Source organism: Coptis chinensis, chromosome 3 (assembly GCF_015680905.1).
Source record: "Coptis chinensis isolate HL-2020 chromosome 3, ASM1568090v1, whole genome shotgun sequence".
Classification (NCBI taxonomy): Eukaryota; Viridiplantae; Streptophyta; class Magnoliopsida; order Ranunculales; family Ranunculaceae; genus Coptis; species Coptis chinensis.
Window position 1 is genome coordinate 82681802 of NC_141458.1, and position 17810 is coordinate 82699611.

At 37.9% G+C, this 17810-nt stretch overlaps 1 pseudogene; it reads right to left on the minus strand.

The window, feature by feature from the left end:
- Nucleotides 1–211: 211 nt before the first annotated feature.
- On the minus strand, nt 212–16014 carry LOC147511139 (putative germin-like protein 2-1; annotated as a pseudogene).
- Nucleotides 16015–17810: the final 1796 nt, after the last annotated feature.

A 17810-nucleotide genomic window follows, 5' to 3' on the forward strand; every position in this document is an offset into this window, starting at 1 on the left:
ACATTTTTAGTGGCAAGACGCATTCTTTTAAGTGAGATTTAGTTTTACAAACCAAATCAAAGCAAGTAGAGTACTCAGCTCTATTGTCGTGACAAAACTATCATATTATATATAAGTCAACAATATAACAAACTCATGATTTTTATTTTTACAGCCAATCAGAGACTATATGGTAGTAGTAGACACTAGAGTACAAGCAACAGTGGCAGTTCTAGTTAATGTCCATCCAGAATTTAGCTTGAAGATTATCAACCACTTTCTTGTTAAGCTGGAATGCCTTGGCAAGAACATCATTGGAGATAGGCAGATTGGATCCAAAAATGCTGTTGGCAATCGTAATCACACCAGGGTTCTGGCTGCTTAGACTAGCAAACGCAACAACTTTAGTTTTACCAGTGTTGAGCTGGAAGTTAATAAGTCCTACGGGGAACACAAACACATCACCCTGGTAAAGTACTTTGGTGATGAGGCGGTTATCTGGATTGGAGGTGACAAATACATCATAAAGTGCACCCTCCAAGACTAGTAAGACCTCAGTTACTTGAGGGTGTGTATGCGATGGGTTGAGACTGTTGGGTTTATAGAACCGTCAAGCTTTGCTCCGGTGTCCGACTGTGTTGCCTTCTTGTTTTTCAGTTTGGAGATGCGCGCTCACCTATGCCTTGTTCAAGGCACGCCCCCGCTAATTCGCCTAGAGTTTGGAAGAGAAGAAGGCGCGCAGCACGCTCCCCTACGCCTTATTCAAAGCGTGCCCCACGCTCCACCTTTCCAGAATTTCGACAGCTTTACGAAATTGCGACCCAAAGCCCATTTTCTCACCTTTTTCTATATGTACCTATATAAAGAATATAGATTAGGGTTTTGAGACAATTTTAAGATATTCATTTCATGGGAATTGTGGGAGCTCTATTGAGCTAGGGTTTGAGTGAGACCTCTTGTTCTTGATTCTAGTTACCTCTTGTAAACTCTCAAATCTTTACTATAAAGGAAACTCGGCTCTTGTATGGACGTAGGTAATATTTACCGAACCACCTTAAATCTTTGTGTCTCTTTGGATTTACTTCCTTAGTTTATTGTTTGCTATGAATTGTGATGATAAATTAGTGGTTTTGTTTTGTTGAGTTTGTTGTGATAACTACCAAAGTCTTGGGTGGGTGATTTTCTTGGTGTGATCTCCAAGTTGAAGTCATTTGGGATTGAAAGTAACTAGGTTGAGGTGTGACTTCCTAGTGAAATCTCCCAACAAGTGGTATCGGAGCTGTTAAGTTGAATCATTGTATACAAGGTGTATGAGGAAAAACCACACCTTTAGCATTGAGAGCTAGGTGTTTGAAGAAATTCCTTTGAGAGGTTCTCCACCATTGTTTTGGTTCAGTGGAAGTCATGACGACCGATAAAGAAAGCTACAAGATAGAGAAGTTTGATGGTACAAACTTCGGCTATTGGAAGATGTAAATTGAGGACATACTCTATCAAAAGGATTTGTATGAATCTTTGATGAGAGGGAAGCCAACGAGTTACAAGCAAAGTGAATGGGATTTGCTAGATAGAAAAGCATTGGCGAAAATTCGATTGAGTCTCTCAAAGTTGGTGGCCTTCAATATTAAAAATGAGAAGATGACGGTGTCTCTCATGAAGGCACTCACGTGCATGTATGAGCAACCTTCGGCCGCGAACAAGGTCTTTTTGATTACCAAGCTCTTCTCTATAAGAATGCCGGAGAATGATTCCTTCAAGGACCACTTAAATGAATTCAACAAAACGAAAGACCAATTGGAGTCGGTTGAGATTACATTTAGTGATGAAGTGAGAGCGTTGGCGTTAATAGGACAAATGCCTCCAAGTTGGAAGACTACAATTGCGGCTATTAGTAGCTCGGCGGGAATGAATAAGTTGAAATACGACGATGTTGTTAGTATGATACTAGCAGAGGAAATTCGAAGGAGTTCGGATGGGGCCTCGACATCGGTGGCTTTGAGTATCGAGAGCGAAGGGATGCACATGCACAAGGGTCCTGGTAGACCGAGAAATAGAAAGGGGAGAATGAACTCTCATGCCCCTAGCGATGAGCCTAGAGATGATAGTATCATTGTATGTTACAATTGTGGTTTGTCTGGCCACTATAGTAACCATTGCCAAGCACCAAGAAATGATAACTACAAGAAGAATCAAGAAGCTAATGTAGTTGAAGTGGAAGATGATGCTTTGATATGTGCGATGGAGAACAACAAGGAGTCTTGGTTTTAGATTTCGGCGCTTCATTCCATGTGACCTCAAATCGAGAGTTCTTTGTGAACTACACCAAAGGTGACCTTAGAAAGGTCTTTCTTGGTGATGACCAATCTTGTGTCATTGTTGGCAAAGGTGATGTCCGTGTCATGTTGAAAGATAGGACATGGTTATTAAGGGATGTTCGACACGTTTCGGATTTGTGGAAGAATTTAATTTTGATGGGTCAATTGGCTAGTAAAGGATTTGTTACAATCTTCACGAGGGATACTAATAAAAATAAAATGATAGTTTTACCCACGCATAAGTAACGAAACTCAAACGGAATTAAAACTAGAACTAATTTACACTTAGGGTTTATCAAAGTTTTTCTACTCTCGATTCTATCGAAATAGAGTTGGAGTAAAAGATTTGTTCCACTCCTAGTTCTTTAGAATTCGTGTTTCCTAAGATTATCAATCTATCCAAAGTTAATGAGACTTTTACAAAATTTATACTACGATGGAAATTATACTAACAAGATATGATTTTATACGACTACGGAATACTAAATTGGTACTAGATAAAGAATTAGGGGGATTGATTCCACCTTAACTCGACTTTATTTACTAACAAAGAATGGTCGTAATCCGAATTGAACTACTTTCGCATAACAATTGGTTCTTCTTAATCGCTAGTTGTTCATGGTAATCTCTACTAACTAACATCTAACATGTGAAACAATCAAATCCATTCTCATGGTAAACTACTTGTTTTCTAGAATGGAATGAAAATTACGACTATTCTACGCTAATCGAAATCAAGTTTTCATCAAGGCTTCTTCAACCCCCTCTAATGGAGGTTTAGCCTAGAGTCATTAAACTATCATTTCTCATCAAATTTAAGCAAGACATGGTATAAAGATTCTAACTTTGCTTATTTGAACTAAATGGAAATCTACTCATGCAAGATTTAATTGAAACTAATGATGATAAATAACTAAATCTATGAATTAAAACTAAATAATTAATGAAAAATGAAACTAGATTATGAAGAAATAACTAACTTTATTAATCTAATGAATAAATAACAATGATACAATAACTGAATTTAAAACAAGATGAAAAACTAATTAATTAATGGAGTCTAAATCTAGATCTAAAAACTATTCTCTAATGGCTACTTTCTACCTCCAAAAAAACTAAGAATTGCTTAAGAGTTAAGTCTTGTGTGTTGAAATAGAGGAGACCAGATCCATATTTTCTTGCATGGGCTGAGGAGCCAAGTTTTGGACCGGAAAAATCGAGCCCAAAACCCAATTTCTTCAGTCCACATAGGCTACTTTCTAACTTTTTTTTTTTTTTTTTTATTTGTTTATTTATTTATTATTATTATTATTTGGATGGAAACTTTCTTTTCTTATTTGAAGTGACTAACAATTTCTTGATTTCAAAGGTCTTTCTCTTTTCTATTCTTCATCTCTATTCTCAGACTCATTCAAAGAATGGGTAGGCTGATTTTTTTTTTTTTTTATTTATTTATTTTGTTTTGTTTTTGTAACAGGGTAAATGTTTGCGGTTTATGAAAGGCTAAAGAAAGGCTCAGAGGGGCGACTAGCGGAAAATAATTCATAGGTTTGAATTTCTGACTATATCGATCCAAAGAGGGCCTATATTCTCGCTTAGGATATGGTATAGTGATCAAGCAAGTGGACGTGTGATTTCTTTATCCAGATTTTACTTCTCCCTTGTGTCATTTCTCAAATGTTTTAATCATATAAGGCTTTAGGTTATATTCTCACAGGATTTGTAGAATAAGTACTCTAGCCTAGATTTCAAAAAATTACTGCCAACAATCATAGATACTCATGTATTATATTTATAGATAGATGCAAGGATTATTACCTACATATTAACCTAAGTTTCTAAAAACTATTCTAATGCAAAAGCTACGTGAGATTTCTAGATTATTAAGAGCATAGATAAAGAAATCAATACCAATATTCCTAAGTGTATAACATAACTTTTTATTTATATTTTTGAATTTTTTGAATTTTTACTAGAAAACAAGTGCATATTATACATATCTATATCCTAACATATGCCTTAATTACACGTATTTCTATGCCACCCCCAAACAAGAAGCATGATTTGTCGTCAAAGTATTTAAATAAAAAGGGTAGGAAAATACCATGGAAACACGTGAAATTCTGGAACATCTACAAAACAAGGTTAAAACATACTAATATAGAAAATAAAAACTGGCGCAACTCTATAGGAGTTCCACCCATTATAGGGTTAACAAGAATTAAATTGCTTGGGACATAAGCAGACACTAAGTGAAATAAAAACTTACCTTAACTCCCGCGTTTACTCGTCATCCTCCTCATCATCCTCTTTAAAGAGATGAGGTTCCTTCACATCCTGCCACGCCACGATAATTTGCAAGGTTTCACGCCATTTATCATCTACTATAGCTAACCTATCAAGCGCCACTTGGTCGGATGGGGTGTAAGGAGCAACCTGATGAGGTTGTATCCTCCACCCTAGCCAAGTCATTGCACGAAAAGATCAAATAATACAATTGATGGGTCTCACAATGTCGACCCCAACCCAATTCGTGAAGCGGGCTCAAAAAATAGGGAAGAAACATAACATAATACGACAAATTAAAATAGGCATAAGAAGGTACTTATGCATCTTGCTATGGGCTCGGGCTAAACTAGACAGTAAGGTCTGGGGAATATCATATAGTGAACGTCCCCCAGCTAAAGCAAGGAAAATATCACAAGTTTCATCATTCACAGAAGAATAACGCCATTCCCCTCTAATGTTTAGCATGATTCAAAACATAATAGTGCCCACGTTCATAGACAGGCTACCAATGGCGACGTTATAATACCCTTGGTCTTCTATCCTAAAGATTCTTGCCCCGTAATGCTCATGCAAATCCTCATAGTTATACATGTACATATTATCTACCAAATAGGCCCATGAGTCTTGTATTTCAGCGGGCATAGAAAGTCCAAGAACAAAGGCTGACAAGAACCTGGAAATTTCCATCGGTTCATCCCCGATGGTGATGGAGAACACTTGTTCTCCATCTGGTCTATCAAAGAACTTACAATTATCATAAAAATAAGATTTAAGTGCGGGAGAATAAAGTTCATCAGGTGTTACCATTAGTTGTCCCCAACCTACGTGTATGATAACCTCGCGAAACCAAACACCATAAGCGTCACTTTGGAACAAGTATTCAAAAGACTGTTTCGGTATGATACGATGGGGTGTCATCACAGAACTACTTTCTAGCACAGCTGTAAATGATCCTTGAACAACCCACGAAAAATCGGAATTTTTCGTGCCTAAGGAGGTAAGTGCGTAGGGTGCGCTCTGACTATGCCTTGTATGGGCCTGGAGCAAATGGACTTCTGATGTTTTAAGCAGGGCGCTCAAATTTGGTCTGGGTAGGGTCGCGGTCACGCTCCGTGAATTCGAAGTTCTGATGATTTGGCTGGTGGCGCCAATTGAAAGCGCTTGGCGCCTCCGTGCGGTGAGGTGCTTTGAAGTGAAGAAGAAAAGAGGGAAACTTAGGAGTCAAAGGTGAGAGATGAAAGTGAGATGTAGTGTGGGTTGTGAGTGTATAATGAAGAAAAAACAAATCGACAAGTTGCCAAAAAACTTTAAGGCAATTGCCGGAAACAAAATATTTCCAAATTTGAAAACGGAAATAACCCATATTTTTTAATCCAAAACAAACCTAATATCTTTTAGGTTGAATTTAGGATAGTAACTGCCTAACTCATTGAGATTTCATTCTACCACAACATCTAATCATAGGCATGCCAATATCGACAATATTCCCAATAATCATCGCAAAATTACATAATAAATTGTGGATTATATAAAAACCATGCTAAAAGAAATAATACCCCCCAAATAATTCGGGAAGGTGGGATTAACACAAGAATCAACACATAATTTGAAAAGAACCACATTATATTAAAATCGAAATTCAAATACAATTAACTACCGAATACAAATTTAACTACTGAATTCAAAATTAACATCCGAACTAATAAAAATAGTAAAAACAATAAATGCATAATTCACACTATAGAGAAACATGACTCAAAAATTGAGAAAACATGCAAGAGTGGAAAACGTGAATTATGTTAACCGTGGACTTAGGATCCGGTACTTACAACCACACACTCCAAAGGGAAGGCCCGGTTACCTGAATGGTGCACTTACCAATATATGAAAGTGAAAGGACGTACACCGAAGAATAAAATGAGTCTTTTATAGTCAGATACTCAAGACTTTATCTAACACATATGTATATAATGAACATGTAGTTTACCATATATCAATAACCTAAAGAGTTGTGGGTCTTTCCATAAATAAATAACATGGAATGCACCCCCAAACACAATCAAACACCATGATTTTCGATGACACAACTTAGTGAAATGAAAGCGAAGTCTGATATATCTAGAACGTAACCGAGCATGCACCTTCTTTTTCCTCCAATGAAAAGGTGGCCAAGTGAATGAGTGTGAAAAAATGGATGGTTATAGAAGATATGGTGGATATGAATGAATTTTATAAGTAAGGAATTGAAAAACTGAGAATGTGGGTTTAGCATAAAACTCATTTGTGGCATGGGTTGGTATTATCACACAACTGAAAATGAAAGTATCAGGTGGCTCTTTAGGTAGTATTTTCTTAACAGGAGAGTTTTGAAAATTATGAAACACAGGCAAAACAAGATGATCAAGTGCAAACCCTAGGTTCCTTTGAAAGGGTGGAAGGAGGGGGAATCGAGGCGGATGGTGCGCAAGGTAGTTCTTGATAGGGTGAATCATCACCTGCTCTAAGAAACTCATCGAATTCCTTATCTAGCTTGGTCACATCCACATTACTATGGTATTCCTCTGTATCTTTGAGAAAGTCATCAATCTCGTCCTCATCCATAAGATGGGTATCGACTAGTGTAAGGAAGAAAACGTCAGAGTCTGAACTTCCAAAGGAAAGAAATTTGGGCATCTGATTATCAGGAAACATGTTGTCGAAATAATCTCGAGCGCAGCTCTCGATCATGCTAACCTCTCAATCGACAGTCATATCTGGGTACTGTTGAATTGTCTTAAAACCATTTACCTCAACAACAAGATGGTCAAAGGATAAGGACATCGAACCATCGCGGAAATTTATGAGTGCGTTGGCAGTAGCCAAGAAGGGACGCCATAAAATGATAGGAACAGAGTCGTTAGAGACTTCTGTGTCGAGGATAACAAAGTCGGCTGGGTAGTAAAAATTTTGAACTTTAACTAGCACGTTTTCAACCACACCTTTAGGATACTTGATAGACCGATCAGCTAATTGCAACGTCATTTTCGTTGGTTGCCTATCTTGTAGACCGATTTGTTTATATAAATAATAAGGGAGTAAGTTAACACTCGCCCCCAGGTCTAATAAAACAGTTGTCGTGTGATTATCCCCCAAGGTGCCTTGTATAGTAGGACGACCAGGGTCCTTATACTTAACAATTCCATTATTTTCAAATAGAGTTGGGAACTGCTCAGTTAAAAAGGCGTCTTTAGGAATATTTGTCTTACGCCTAGTAGTGCACAACTCTTTAAGAAACTTAGCATGGTGAGGTAACTTTTTTATCGCTTCAAAAAAGAAAGGTTTATCATTAGATTTTTGAAAACTTCCCTAATCTCATCTAAATTCATATTCTTGGTTAATATTGCTAATTTCTGGGGAAACGGTGATTTCTCTCTATATTTAGCGTAAGGATCAACAGGATGTTTAACTTTGGCTTTTTGTTTCTTAGGTTGTGATTTAACTGGTACCTCTACAGGGGTAGGATCTTTAGTTTCCAGTTCAGTATCTAGTAGAATATCAGGTGTAGGGACCACTAGTGGGGTAACCACAGACATACTTACGGCGTTATCAACCACTCTGTCAGAACGAAGAGTGGTGATAGTATTTAACTCACCTACACTTCCATTTTCATTACTAATATTACCGTTTAGCTCGAAGGCTGTGTTTGTTGTTTTAGGATTAGATGTCGCTTTGTCCTGGAAACACACATTTGGGTTGTACTTTCTCTTGGGCTAATTGTTGGGTTAAATGATTAATAGATTGTAAAACCTGTTGGTTAGATTGAGCCATGGATTGGAAAAGTTGTTGGCTAACCTGTATGAAGGAATCAAAACGATCCGGTTGTGTAGGTGTAGTGGTCACAGGTGGTGTGACTGGAACTATCTCACGTTGATTATTAATAGGTGGGTTGTGATAGTTATTATTAACCGGAACGATACCTCTATTAGCATTATAATTATTATTATTATAATTATTATAATTACCCTGACTTTGTGCTTGACCTTGTCTTTGCCTCGGTGGAGCTTGGTTGTAATTGTTTGTTGGCCTAACATTTGGGTTAAACAACATTGGAGGTTGTTGATTATTTTGTCAACCAAAGTTGAGGTTTTGTCGCCAAGCTGTGTTAGGTTCGCTATTAATGGAGCAAACATTATCTTATTGTGATTGTTGTTGTTCATAAGCGAGAGGACAATAAGAGTCGGGATGCTCAAGACTCAAACATAAATTACATGGATTTGAGTTGACATTCATTATGGGGATATGCTTTTGTTGAATAGAAATAGCCTCGACGTTTTTAGTGAGAGATTTGATTAAAGTTTTTAGCTCAGGATCGGATTTCATCTCAAACATACCAGCGGCCTTAACTGTTGTAAAAGAACTAGCGGAACGGGAGATATCGTCACTACCCCCCCCCCCTCCCCAAAGTTATTATTACGCTTTGTTTGATCTTCTAAAAATTTATAAGCCTCTGAGGCTCCTTTACTTAGGAAACTACCCCCATTCATTATGTCAAGCACCTCTTTGTGGTGGTGTAACAGTCCCTTGAAAAAGGCACGAACTAACGTGTCTTTTGCGAGGTTATGGTGTGGACACTCTAAATGAAGATCGGTGAAACGATTCCAAGCCTCTGAAAATGATTCATGAGGATTCTGTCGAAAGAAATGAATCTTGGAAAGCATTTCATCGGTCTTCAGTGGTGGGTAAAAATGTTCCATAAATAGTTGAACAAGTTTGGCCCACGAGTCCACGTAATTCAGCGCCAAGCAGTTAACCAAGACGCCGCCTTATCGGCTAGGGTGAAAGGAAACACCCTCAGTTTAATTTGTTCAGCACCAACTGTAGGATGGTGAAATGTAGTAAGGACTTGGTCAATCCTACGCATATGCTGATAAGGTTTTTCATGGTCTAACCCATGAAAAACGGGTAACAAATTAAATATATTTGGGGGGATTCGAAAATCTCTCACTGGGTCTGATAGAACGAATCAAGATTTTGGGCTATTGTTCAAGGCTTTGTAAAAGTCAGAGAGAGGAGACTCTCTTTCTTCAGCCATTATTTCAGGTGTGGTGTGTGGTATATTAGCTAGAGGTGTAGTGAGTGGTATACTAGAAAGGCATGTTTGTAGATGTTGCCGGTTGATTACGTTAGGTGTTTTTCTTCGACCTGACCTTAATCTTATGCAAGGCTAAGACCAATCTTAACTAAACACGACAACACTCAAACAATCCTGATATGCTAGTATGAACCTTTAACAGGTGATGCGAGGTGTGGAAGAAAGAAGTACCTGAAAGCCTCCTTGCTTCGTTTATGAATATCGTCTTGTTTATGCGAGTTCAATGTATTTAACAAGTTAGAAACACTGAATAACTTGAAGAAATGGAAGTTTGAACTAACCTGCGGAAATCGGGCATTTTAGAAGAGGGTGCGGGTCGCGCTCAGAATTGGCCTAGGTAGGGCGCGGGTCGCGCTCAGGTCCAACTCAAGGTCCAGTGAATTGGGCGCGAGTGGCGCTCCAATTTAGCCTACCAATGGCGCTGTCCGCGCTCGTACTTCACGATGTCCGATTGATTTGGCCGGTGGCTCCAAGTTAGCCTACTGGGCGGGCGTCTCGTACTTCAGCGATGTCGATGATTTGATTTGCTGGTGGTGCTCCAATTTTGCCTACCAAGGGCGTGGTCGCACTCCGTGTAATCCTATGAGGAAAATTTTAGTTCTGAAATGGACAACCACAGTTAGAATCAAACAAAGGTGGGTGGGTTTAATGGGACTTTGGAAACACTAATTATACTAACGAAACAATTCTAAAGGGAACTAAGATGGCAGCGGCACCATTTGATAAATGTAAAATGATTAGTTTTACTCACAAATAAATGATGAAACTTAAATGCAAGTAAAACTAAAAATTAATACGTGTGATGTTTATCAAAGATTTCCTACTCTCGATTCTATAGTAATATAGTGGGAATAAAAGATTCGTTCCACTCCTAGTTCTTTAATATTAGCGTTTTCTATTATTATCGGCCCTATCTAAAGTTAATGAGAGTATGATGGAATTTATACTACGATGCAAATTATGCTAACAAGATACGATAATTCAACTACGAAATGCTAAATTGACACTATGATAAGGAATTAGGAGGGATTGATTCCGCCTTAACTCGACTTAATTTACTAACGAAGAATCGTCATAATCCGAATTGAACTGCTTTCGCATAACAATTGATTCTTCCTAATCCCTAGTTGTTCATGGTAATATCTACCAACTAACATCTAGCATGTGAAACAATCAAACCCATTCTCATGGTGAACTAATCGTTTTCTAGAATGGAATGGAAAATCACAACTATTATACGCTAACACAAATCAAGCTTCATCAAGGCTTCTTTAACCCCCTCTAATGGAGGTTTAGCCTAGAATCATTATGCTATCATTTCTAATTGAATTTAAACAAGACATGATATCAAGATTATAACTTTACTATATTGATCTAATCAAGAATTCAAATCTAAATTAACAACTAAGAAATGATTAACAACTAAAACTGAATTTAGATCTAAGTAATTTAATAAACCAAAACTGAAATCATGAATAACTAACTACTTTTATTAATCTAATGAAGGAATAACAATGATTCAACAATCTAAATTAAAACAAGGTAATAGAAACTAATTAATTGAATTCTAAAAACTAATTAATTGAATGTAAAAACTAGATCTAGAATTCTTCCCTAATGGCTACTTGCTACCTAAAACTAAGGATTGCTTAAGAGTTAAGTCTTATGTGTTGAAATGGAGGAGACCAGATCCACATTTTTGTGCATGGGCTGAGGATCCATATTTTGGGCCGGAAAAATCGAGCCCAAAACATAATTTCTTCAGTCTACATAGGCCTTTTCAGCTGGATTTGACTTCCATATACTTTTCATCTACTTTTTCTCCTCTGATTAGGTCAAGACTTAGACCATTGGAAATCTCTTTCTAAGCCGGTCGTTTTGACATAAGGTAGGCCCAATTCCGAGGTCTGAACCCAAAGATACGGTCTTTGGAAGTTCTGCTAACTTTTGTGTGATGTTTCTGCCCGCGTTAACTTTGACTTTTCAGCTTTGACCGGGCTTTACAAAGGCTTTTTCTCCTTGAATCTTGGCCTGTAATCATAGAACTTCTTAGCAACCAACCATTGCTTATTTATCTCGCCAAAGTGACACATTTCTGCACATAATTGACTTCAATGCCTGAAATACATAAAAACATGTAATCAGCATTAACTCTTATTTATTACTCGCATAATTGGTCTAAAAGTATTATTATTAAAGGGCTGAAACTACAATTTTGGGCTCTAATCAGATACTTGGAAAGTCTCTAAGGGTTCTCTAATAGTCGCTAAAGGTGACAAGGATGGTACTCTTTACATGACCCCACATGGGTGTGGGTCGAATGCCATGGCAAATGGCAAAGAGGATCCAAATGTTTGGCACCACAGACTTGGTCACATGAGTGAGAAAAGAATGGAAGTCTTTCACTCCACTTGTAAACTCCCGTTAGAGTCGACAGACTTTGACTTCTACGAGAATTACATGTTTAAAAAGCAGACGAAGGGTGAGTTTTCAAGAGATGGGTCGAACTCTGAAAGGTAGGAAACTTGAGTTGATTCATACAAATGTCTGGGGGCCAGCTAATGTCTCTTCACTTGGCGGAAAGTTATATTTTGTGACTTTCATTGATGACCATACTAGGAAGGTGTGGGTCTATTTCTTGAGACACAAGTCTGAGGTATTGGAAGTGTTCAACACGTGGAAGACCATGGTTGAGAATGAGACATGCTTCAAGGTGAAGAAGCTAAGATTCGATAATTGTGGAGAGTATGTTGATTCAGGTTTTGAGAAGTATTGTGCTAACAGTGACATCAAGATAGAAAAGACTTTGTGAGGGACACTTCAGGAGAATGGGGTCACAAAGCGGATGATTAGAACATTGACAAATAGGGCTAGGTGTATGCGTACACTAGCAGGCTTGCCTGAGCAATTCTGGGCGGAGAATGTTAGCACATCAGCTTATTTGATCAACCGAGAACCGTCAGTACCTTTGGATTTCAGGATTCCAGAGGAAGTGTGGAGCAGGAAGGATGTGAACCTTTTCCATTTGAGAGTGTTTGGGTGTGAGTCCTATGTGCACACTAGTGACCAAGTTAGGAGTAAGCTTGATGTTAAGTGTACCTTCCTTGGATATGGCGATGATGATCTTGGTTATCATTTTTGGGATGACCAAAACCGGAAAATTATTCGAAGCAGAGATGCCTTGTTTAGTGAGACGGTTTTGTACAAGGACAGAAAAGAAGCACAACTCGTGGAGCTGGTTACAGACAGTGACACTGAGTATGTTGAGTTGGAAGGCTCTGATGTGAGTCGTGGTGTTGTGGAAGTTCCACAGTCAGATGATGATAGTAGTGACTCGGGTGAAGAGACTACGCCACCAAGTCCATCTCTACCTTGTGCACTAAGGAGGTTATCCAGGCAAACTGTACCGAACATGAAGTATCCTCCCTCCACCTATTTATTTACTGATGATGGTGAACCTCATTGCTATGATGCGGCATTGGAGGTTGGTGACGCTAGCGAGTGGGAGCTTGTTATGCATGATAAGACGAAGTCCTTCGTCTTTAGTGTCACTTGGGAGTTGGCCAAAGTACCCAAGGACATGACTCTACAGATCAAATGGGTGTATCGAGTCAAGGAGGAACATGATGGTTCCAAGAGATATATGGCCATGGTATTCTCCCCAAATACTTTTCAGTCAGTGTTTAGTATTGTTGTAGCGGAAGGTTTAAATTTTAAGCAGTTAGATGTGAAAACTGCTCACCTCCATTGTGACCATATTGAGGAGATTTACTAGGGGTGACTTCGGATCGGATCGGATCGGATTAACCTCCTTCGGAATTTTTCCAAATTTTTTTCGGAACCTAATATGCTAGCCAAATCCGATCCAATTTTTTTGGATTCAAAATATATTTCCAATTTGAACTTTCGAAATTTCGGAATAACTTCGGAAATTTCGAATACTTGGTAAATTTTCAAAGATCTATTTACTTTCAATTATTTTTTTTAGAATATCATCGCCAATGTTCATTGTAGGGAGAGAAAACCATGTCCACAACACCAATGTACCAACAACTTGTTTACCGAGAAAACCCATTTTCATTCAAACAAGTGATCCAAGAAAAAGCGAGAAAAAGAACCTGCGAGCCACCAATAGCAAGCATTGCATTGAGAATGCGGGTATTTGTAATGTTTCAATCTTTTTTAGGTGTGTGGAAATTGGCGTGAAGTGTCTGCATAAATAATGGATTATGGTCTTGGACTCTAAGTAGCTTTACATAATATTATATCTATTGGAATCGCTTTTGGATTGGTTTGGAAGTCATTGTATGACTCAATGACATTTTTCATATCATTGTTGTTATGGGAACGGTGTAATGACGGTAGAGTGGTCCAATTCAAGTGGGAATATAGCGGCTAGGTTATGTTTTTTGTTTTATTTTTGGAAGTAAAAACTATAAAATGAATGGACCCGAGATCTAATCAAGTGGATAGTGAGAGAAGTATATATTTTTAGGAAGAAATTGGCAATAATATCGGAAATTTTTAAATTTTCGGATCGGATCGGATTTTAGAATTATATCCAAATCGATCCAATTTTTTTTCGAATTTTGAAATCGGAAAATCGGAAAAATCGCCCATGAAAAAAACACCTTGAGCCGGACCAATTTCGGGTCGGATTTCGGAAAAATCGGAAATTCGGCAAAAAAAGACACCCCTAAGATTTACACACGACAACTGTTGGGTTTCCTACTAAAGGATAGAGAGAATATGGTGCGCAAGCTGAGAAAGAGCTTGCATGGTTTCCAACAAGCCCCTAGGCGATGGTACATGGTTTGCATGCACCCGGATATATCCCATGCAGTGGGAGTTACTTGGAGGTTTATGGCTAACCTTGGCAAACATCATTGGGAAGCTATGAAATGGATATTGTGTTATTCATGGAGTACCACAGAGACATGTCTATGTCATGGTAGGGGTGTTGTGAAGATGAAGTTGAAGTGTTCAACTTCGTCGGGTCTTCTTGCTTGAAGACCACGTTGGATGAGCCGAGTGTTTCATTAGTAAATTGGATTTGGATTGAGTTGTTACAATTGAGATGTGATGTGCATGTAGAATCTCGAAGGTTCCAAGTGGAAGATTGTTGGGTTTATAGAACCGTCGAGCTTTGCTCTGGTGTCCGACTATGCTGCCTTCTTGTTTTTCAGTTTTGAGAAGAGGGTGCGCATTGCGCTCACCTATGCCTTGTTCAAGGCGAGCCCCGTGCTAATTCGCCTGGAGTTTGGAAGAGAATAAGGCGCGCACAACGCTCCACTATGCCTTATTCAAAGCGCGCCCCGCACTCCACCTTTCCGGAATTTCGATAGCTTTACGAAATTTTAACCCAAAGCCCATTTTCTCACCTTTTTCTATGTGTACTTTTATAAAGGAAATAGATTAGGGTTTTGAGACAACTTTGAGAGATTCATTTCATGGGAATTGTAGGAGCTCTATTGAGCTAGGGTTTGAGTGAGGCCTCTTGTTATAGATTCTAGTTACCTCTTGTAAACTCTCCAATCTTTACTATAAAGAAAACTCGATCGGCTCTTGTGTGGACGTAGGTAACATTTACCGAACCACCTTAAATCTTTGTGTCTCTTTGGATTTACTTCCTTAATTTATTGTTTTCTATGAAATGTGATGATAAATTAGTGGTTTTGCTTTGTTGAGTTTGTTGTGATAACTACCAAAGTCTTGGGTGGGTGATTTCCTTGGTGTGATCTCCAAGTTGAAGTCATTTGGGATTGAAAGTAACTAGGTTGAGGTGTGACTTCCTAGTGAAATATCCCAACATAGACCATAGGGTGCATAGTCAATACGAGCCAAAGAGATGCCTAGAGTGTTAAGTCCAGGTATTTGAGCCACATTTGCTGGAGTGACCGCTAAACCAAGTTGGTTCGATGTGTTTCCGGTATATAAAGCCCCCTGAAGAAAAAATCATTGGCTGTAGCAAGCTTTGGGTCCTTGCAAAATTTTCCATTCACAAAAACTGGAAAACGTTTATAAATCAGTGTGAAACTACAAAGAAATGAAAGAAGAATAACAATGTGTATAACATGCAAAACTATATATTGCAATCTATTACGACTTTCAAAACCGTTGTTTTAACTTAGAACCTATATATAATATAAGAAACTTAAAAGAATATTAGAGCTTGTATATAGCTCCATCTTTAGTGTCATTAATGGCAACACAAAAATCCTGAAGTGGACTAGGATCAGAGGCAAGAACAAAGGAAGCGAAGGCAAGTAAGGTGAAAGCCACAAAGATTGCAGAGCACATTGTGTTAATGCTTTCTTAAGTTTGAGTGACGACTCTAAGCATGTTTTACATGGGTATTTATAGTGGTAGCTAGCAACAAATTTTAGAACTGGTCTCATATAGTCATATGCATCATTTTCATCATGGAAGGTAGTAAGACCTTAAGGTCCTCAAAACACGACTTTTGTTCTATGCAAATCTAGACATTGAATTGTTCTTCACTAAAATAAAAATAAAAAACTTGTAGAAATAATTGTTAGTTCTCCAACAACTTCACCAAATTGTTCCATCTTAATCTTAATCTTCTACATAGTCAGTAGTCCTTTCAATATCAAGAAGAAGAAAAAAAAAACGTTTTTTTTTTTTTTTAAACTTTTAGGGGTTAGGCAGACCCCAACCTACATTGATCTTAAACTAACTCTTTGATACATTTTTCCTCATGCATCCTCACTAACTATTACAGTCAAATTTTCATCTAGTGGCGACATGATGTACACTACACATTAATTGATCACTCATATTACACATTCGAGCTATATAATCAGCTGCTTTGTTACCTTCTCTAAAGATGTGTTGGACCTCAACTACCTGAAGTTCCATTCTGAGCCATCTTATAGCCTGCAACACATTCTCACAGTACCATGGCACCTGTTCTTTACCCAGCTCAATATTAACTGCTCTCATGGAATCAGAATTGATGCTCACCTTTCTGACACCAATACATTTAGCTGCAGTGAGTCCAGCATGCACACCTTCACTACTAAAAAAAGGGCTTTCTATGACGGCTATTTTTTTTCTACCTTGACGACTTCCGTATAACCCGTCATTATTTCTAACTCACCATTAATTTTATGACGCTTGATGTCAAATGTTGACGGTTATAGGTCATGCGTCATAAATATATGTGACGTTTTTTTATCAATGTGTCAAGTTAGTGACTAACAATTGTATACTTATCGTTCATTTTATGACGATGATGTTAATGTTGATCGTTATCGCTAGCCGTCATAAATATCTTTGACGTTTTTTATTAATGTGTCAAGTTTGGTGTCTAATTTATGAGTTCATTCTCACAAACGTCAACTAAAAAATTGTATAACTTTTTCCTTCTGGCACTAACCGGTGTTTAATTAATTGTCTAACCATTTGGGAACAATTAAAAACGAAACCATTGTAACCGACTGGTCGAGTGAACTGTGAATATGAATAATTGGGTTAAGTCTCGAGTCAGTAATAGTATACCCATATATAGTTCGTGATTCCGAACGAAACTTCGGAATTCCGCCCGGAATTTCGGTTTTTCAAAAAAACGGAATTCCAAATAAAGAGTCGAAATATCCGAAATTTCGAATGTGATAGGGGTCGAAATTTAATGAATTTTGGATTTTGGATTTGTCGGAATTCCGAGAATTCCGAAATTTCGAGAATTCGAAATTCCGAAATTCTGAACTATGAGTATACCGAATTCTTAATAACCAAACTCTTTTTTTTTTGGTAACTCAATAACCAAACATCGCAAATAACCAAAACTGTGATTCCCTATCTAATACCGAAGGTAATAAAATCAATATGGAGAAAGAATTTCCCCGCTCAACAAATATACAACGCGCGCTTTCTAATCTAATTCCCGGATTCTCCTAAACCATAACAGTTTATTATTGTAAGTTGTCAAATTGGGATTAGAGATTGGTTAACGCGCGAAAGAGGTAAATATTCCCCTTCACTCTGATTCATAGGGATTTGCTTTGGAAACCCTAGCATAGTATCTCAATTATATATAAATTTAAATGTCTGCATCTTTTAACTCATCTTGAATT